This window comes from Ovis aries, chromosome 15 (genome assembly GCF_016772045.2).
Source record: "Ovis aries strain OAR_USU_Benz2616 breed Rambouillet chromosome 15, ARS-UI_Ramb_v3.0, whole genome shotgun sequence".
NCBI lineage: Eukaryota > Metazoa > Chordata > Mammalia > Artiodactyla > Bovidae > Ovis > Ovis aries.
In genome coordinates, this window is record NC_056068.1 from 64,376,359 (window position 1) to 64,382,911 (window position 6,553).

Sequence of the window (6,553 nt, forward strand, 5' to 3'; positions counted from 1 at the left end):
GACGCTAGCTAAGAGGTCTGGTGACATGAGAGGAGAAACCACAGGCTGAACAACATGAAAGGAGCAACGGTCTCGATGTGAGCAGTTTCAGTGGTTTCAAAGTGGGCCAAGGAGAGAAAGGGAGATGAGGAAGTAGAAATAGCCAACATCATAGACAAGTCGTTACAGAAATTTAATCAGAAATGGAGGGGAAATAAATTGGGTAACAGCAAGGAAGTCTGGTTGTGGACACAATAACTGGGAAATGGCAGTGGGACTGTGAACTGTCTGAGAGTCAAGTGTTCTAATTCTTTCTCTGCCATTAACCAGCTAAGGAAGCCCTGTGTAAATCAGTTCCCTCTCTGGGTATGAATTTCCCCATTTGTCATATCAAATACATCTCCGATCCTTCAAGCTCAGAAAAGCTAGGTTTTACGGAGGCATTGAAGCTGACAGAGAAGGAACAGTGAGTGGGGAAAGAAGGATCTTTGAAAGGTTGGTATAACTCTTTAGGGGGCAGTAAGAGAGTACTTACCTCCTTGGGTGGTAGGAAGGATTAAATAGATAATGTGTGCAAAGCACTTAAAATGCCTGACATAACAGTAAGAACACAATATAATTTATTGCTAGAAATAACAGAGGTGGTATGGGTAGCAGAAACTAGCAGGGGGACCGGGCTTATTGCTACTGCACACACTCGCAAAAATACCATTTGGAGCACCAGGCTGCAGGCAACCCATGGACTGAGGTCTGGTAAGGGCTGCCCTAGAGCCTCAGATGGTAAAGAATCTGCCTGCAATCCAAGAGATCTGGGTTTGATCCCTGGGTTGGGAAGATCCCCTGGAGAAGGGAATGGCTACCCACTCCAGTATTCTTGCCTGAAGAATCCCATGGACAGAGGCACACTGCAGTCCATGGGATCAAAAAGAGTCGGACATGACTGAGCTACTAACACACTGCACTATGGACGTTATGGCATAACCCAAAGCTGCTGCTTGGATGATATAAGGGTCCACCAAAATGGGAAGATATTTTACTTTTAAAGATGTTTTCTAGTCCATAAAAGTAAAGTAGGGATGCCAAGAGTGAAGAATAGCAAAGATCACCTCAAATAAAAACAAAGCTGGAGGGCTTACTGGACCAGATACTGGAGCAGATTTATTAGAAAGTGACAGGAATTAAGACTGTGTAGCATTAGCACACCAATAGGCGAATAAACCAGTAGAACAGAGTAGAGTCTAGAAACAGATCCACGCATATACAGGCACTTGATTTGTGGAAAAAAGTGGCGCTTCAGGGCACTGGTACAAACTTATCAAAAACAACCTTATCAATAACAACCTTATCAATAAGTGGTGCTGGATCAAATAGATAACCAAATGGAAAAATCAGAATAAAACCCAGCCCCTGCTTTATGTTGTTGTTCAGTTGCTCAGTCATGTCTGATTCTTTGTGACCCCATGGACTGCAACACACCAGGCTTCCCTGTCCATCACCAACTCCCAGAGCCTGCTCAAACTCATGTCCATTGAGTCTGTGATGCCATCCAACCATCTCATCCTCTGTCATCCCCTTCTCCTCCTGCCTTCAATCTTTCCCATCATCAAGGTCTTTCCCAAATGAGTTAGTTCTTCACATTAGATGGTCAAATTATTGGAACTTCCCTGGTGGCTCAGACGGTAAAGCGTCTGCCTACAATGCGGGAGACCTGGGTTCGATCCCCGGGTTGGGAAGATCCTCTGGAGAAGGAAATGGCAACCCACTCCAATACTCTTGCCTGGAAAATCCCATGGATGGAAGAGTCTGGTAGGCTACAGTCCATGGGGTTGCAAAGAGTCGGACATGACTCAGAGACATCACTTCACCTCAGCTTCAGCATCAGTCCTTCCAATGAATATCTGGGATTGATTTCCTTTAGGATTGCTTGGTTTGATCACCTTTCAGTTCAAGGAGCTCACAAGAGTCTTCTCCAACACCACAGTTCGAAAGCATCAATTCTTCAGCCCTCAACCTTCTTTAGGGTCCAACTCTCAAATCCATACATGACTACTGGAAAAACCATACTTTTGACTAGATGGACCTTTGTCAGCAAAGCAATGTCTCTGCTTTTTAAAATATCTAGGTTTGCTTTATAACAGAGCAAAAACCAACCAAACAAACAAACAACCAATTCTATGTGGTCTATAGACTTCAATATGAAAGCTTTTAGAAGAAAACGCAGGTCAAGAATAGGTTCTTGACCTTGAGGTAGGCAAATATTCTTAAATAGGACACAAAAAGCCCTAACCATAAGGAAGAATATTTATATATTGAAGTTTATTAAAATTAAAAACATTGATTCATCAAAAAATTAAAAACCGGTTCATCAAAAGATACCATTCAGAAGGTTTTAAAAAAGAGTCTAGACACAGAGTGAGAAAAGATATTCACAATACATGTAACTGATAAAGGGCTCAATTCAGAATATACAAAGAACACTTCCAATAGAAGGGGAATACTACTCAATTGAAAATAAATGAGCGAAAGAACTGAACAAGCATTTCACAACAATAGAATGGCCAGTAAACATATGAAAAGGTGTTCAGCTAGTCATCAAGGAAATATACTAAAAAATCATACTGAAATATCACTAACCACCCACAAGAGTGAAAATAATTAAAAGAAGAATGCCAAGTGATTGTGAGGATGTGAGCAACTAGGACACATATATTACTAGTGGGAATTTAGAGTGATACAGCCACTAGGGAAAGTTTGGAAGATCTACTAAACCTAAATATAACATGTTCAAAACTTGTCAAGTCTATTCCTGGGTATACATCTGAGGGAAATGAAGGCTTATGTTGATCAGAGATAGGCTCAGAAATGTTCATTGAAACATTATTCATACTAGCCTCATGAGAAAAAACCAACATGCCCATCAAGAGTAGAACAGATAATAGACAGTAGAATAGAAAACAGATAGTAGAACTGCGACATATTCATAGAGTGGAATATGGTATGCAATGAAAATAAATTAATCATGGCTACACACAATGTTGATGACTCTCACAAATATAAGGTAGAATGAAAGAAGCTAGTTGCAAAAGAATGCATACTGTCTGATTCCATTTATATGAGGTTTGAAATGAAGCAAAATTCACCTGCAATGTTACAAGGCAGGAGAACGGTCCCTTTAAGGAACAGGAAGGAAGTAATCATGTGAAGAGGTGTAAGGAGGACTCAGGTCCGGGTAATGTTCTACTTCTTGACCTGGGAGGTGAGTCCATGGATGTGTTTACTTTGTAAAAAATCATCAATAACTTGTTTAAGGCTTGTGCATTTTTCTGGTATGTTCTACTCAGAAAACATTTTATCTAATAAATGAAATGAGAGGGGTGAACTTCATCTTAATAAATAATAAAAATATTTCTCCTCTCTTTGTTTCTGACACCACTACCCCATCCCAGTTCCCCCACTGCATGGAAACTTGTTCTCATCAAATGAATCAGTCACAATGGAACAAATTTAATGGATTTCTGAAGATTTTTTTAAATGACCTTCTTGTAAACTCATTAAAAAAAAACTCTACCTTTCAATGAAGCCATCACACCTCATCCTCTTTCCTTTTATGGTGAAGAAAACTGAAATGCTGTATCCAAGAACAATAGTCCTTCTGTGGCCAGAGAGTGAAAATGGATCCGAAGTTCACTTGACATTTATTAAGCAACTGCTAATCATCAAGCTTTATTCTTAGCACAGCAGATACAGCAGTCAACACGAGAGAAAAGATCTTGGTTCTCATGCAACTTAAAATATACCCCAAAATGAGAAAATGCCATGAAGAGAGGCAAGGCAGGGGATACGGGACAAGGTGGCTGGGTAACGTTTGCTGTCCTATAGTGGGCGGGGAAGGAAATGGCAGCCCACTCCAGTGTTCTTGCCTGGAGAATCCCGTGGACAGAGGAGCCTAGTGGGCTGCTGTCCATGGGGTCACACAGAGTCAGACACGACTGACACGACTTAGCAGCAGCAGAGGGTGGTCAGAGAAAGTCACATCCAAGGCCTCACACCAAAGGAGAGAGAGATCTGAAAAAGAGGAGAGCTGGCCATGCAGGGGATGGGGAGGAGAGTGCTCCAGGCTGGGGGAGACTGAGGCGGGAATAGTTTCTGTGTTGGAGGGACAGTCGGGAGGACACTGCAGCCGGAGGGGCGTGAACACGGACCAGGGCAGCAAGAATTAGAGAACATTAGGCCATCGTGAGGGCTTTGGTTTTTCTTCCGAGTGAGATGGAGCCACTGGAGGGTTTTGAGTGGAAAGAGTCACATGATCTGACTTAAAACTTAAGAACCACTCAGGCTGTAGACAGAGAACAGAAAGAAGTGGGGTCACAGAGGAAACAAGGAGACCAGGAAGTCCTGACAATGATAAAGGCGGGAGACCCTGAGCCTTGGAGGACTACTGGAGGCAGCGACAACTAGATGTATTTCATGGTAGAGACAGACAGCGTTCAGCATTTGGAAGTGGGTTGAGAGAGAGAGAGAAGTCAGGGTTTTTGCCCTCTGCAGCTGGAAGAACAGAGTTTCTGTCAACCGACACTTGGGTGGAACGGGTGTGGGTGGAAGGTTCCGAAATGCTGTTCGCACACGTCTAGTTGGAGATGTCAGTTAGACATCCCAGTAGAGACTGTAAGGAGGCACTTGGAGATAAGAAAGCCAGAGCCTGAGGGGGAAGCTGGGACTGGAGGTGTAAATGTGGGTGTTAGTGCTTAAAGCCGAGAGACTGGATGAGGTCACCTAGGGAGAGGATATCGCCAGAAAAGAGAAGTCATGGTCCGAGGAACGGCCCTCTGAGGTCAGCCCTGCCCAGTCCCTGCTTCTGCTGCAGGAAGGCGATAGTCTCATGTTGGAGGAATTGGTCCCCTTTCACCTGGTGCCACATGGCTGATGTGTCACAGGTGTGAGGACAGAGGGGGTAACACTGGGTCCTGGATACAGGTCCTCAATGGAGACCAAACATCACCCGAAGGAAACAAGGAAACATCTTTAGCATCCCTTTGCTCTGTGCTCCTAGTTCAGCTGGGGATTTAAAATATTAATAGCAGCCTGGAAGGCAAGCTTCTCCATCCTTGTCCTGGTTTGCCAAGTGCCCATGGTCTTCACCTCTGGTGTTCTCCTCATCTGTCTGCTAGTCCAGCCCAGGATACTCTGCTCTCCCAGAAGAGTGCTTGGTCCCCGGACAAGCAGAGCATCCTGTCACGCTGCGCCATATCCTGGGGGCTGGGAGCAAGGTGGCCTCTGAGGCAGCAGAAGCTGGGAGAGTTATCCTACATGTTTTATCCATTAGCTGAGAGTCTCTCATGTTTTCCATTCTCCTTATAACGAATTGTCAGAGGAGCAGGGCCACTGGTAGAAAGTTTACAAAAAACCTTACAGGATTTGGAAGTTTGAACAAAGAGAAGAAATGGCTGTCTGGGGCCGTGGCAGGCTCCAGTCAGAACCTCTTTGCCTAGATGGTCATGATTTCTAAAACTGGTTTACAAGGGAAATGAAGGAGAGTATCAGGGAAGAAGCTTTTGAAATGCTTCCCAGTTTTCTCCCCTCCTTGGCTTTCCTGTCACCATCCTGGCTCCTTAGGAGTCGTCTGAGGGAGTCCCAGCCAAGAAAAGCACCTCCTGAGAGGAGGAAAATTGGAAAAACAATAGCAGCAGGGGTGGTGGTTATTGACCTCAACTTTCCACTGCCCGTCTCACTTTCCAGAGTCTTCCAGCATTTCCTCACTTGCGCGGCCCTTCTTTTCAATGCTTCTAACATAAACTTGACTTCCCTACCCACTCCCTCCCACTCACAGCTTGAGCTTTTGTTTGTCTTCTTCTTTCCTCTTTGTGGGAAAGCGGCGTGGACAGACACAGCTATCCCATGCTCTCCTGAGGTCTCCTCCAGCTGGCGCCTCTCTGAAGACCTCTCATCCTCCTCTCCTGGCTCACAGTCACTAGAGACTCTACTGTCTGTTTTTTGACCTGAGAGGGAAAGTGGTCCAAGGAGCCCATTACCTGAAAAATGAGGGCGTGTTTATGCAGCTGGGTGCCCACCTACTTCCCTCTCAGTCAGCTCTGGGAACTTGGCACACGGCAGTGAAAATGGGGGAGTTTGAGATCTCTGGAGAAATGAAAAGACAGACCCTCTCTTATCCTTAGCCAAGATCCTAGAACACAAAACTTGAATTACAATTCGCTTTCTGTCTGTTGTAGCTGTCTGGTGTAGTTAAACTCCACATGGGCACATGCTCAGTTGCTTCAGTCATGTCTGACTCTTGACGGGCTCCTCTGTCCTTGGGATTCTCCAGGCAAGAATACTGCAGTGTGTTGCCGTGCCCTCCTCCAGGGGATCTTCCTGACCCAGGGATTGAATTGGCATCTCTTTTGTCTCTTGCATTGGCAGGAGAATTCTTTACCACTAGCACCACCTGGGAAGTCCTAGCTAAGCTCCACATACAAACGCTAAGTCAACAGAAAGGGGGTACCTTTCTTGAACTTCTTCCCATAGTGTTCGGTATCAGATATCAGGCAAGCATTAAAAATAACCTCTTGTGCTCAAA

At 44.7% G+C, this 6,553-nt stretch overlaps 1 non-coding gene across 1 annotated transcript; it reads left to right on the forward strand.

Moving 5' to 3' along the window:
- Nucleotides 1-1,640: 1,640 nt before the first annotated feature.
- Nucleotides 1,641-1,712, forward strand: TRNAC-ACA (transfer RNA cysteine (anticodon ACA)). The gene has a single exon. It is a non-coding gene; the product is annotated as a tRNA-Cys (tRNA).
- The last annotated feature ends 4,841 nt before the right edge of the window (nucleotides 1,713-6,553 follow it).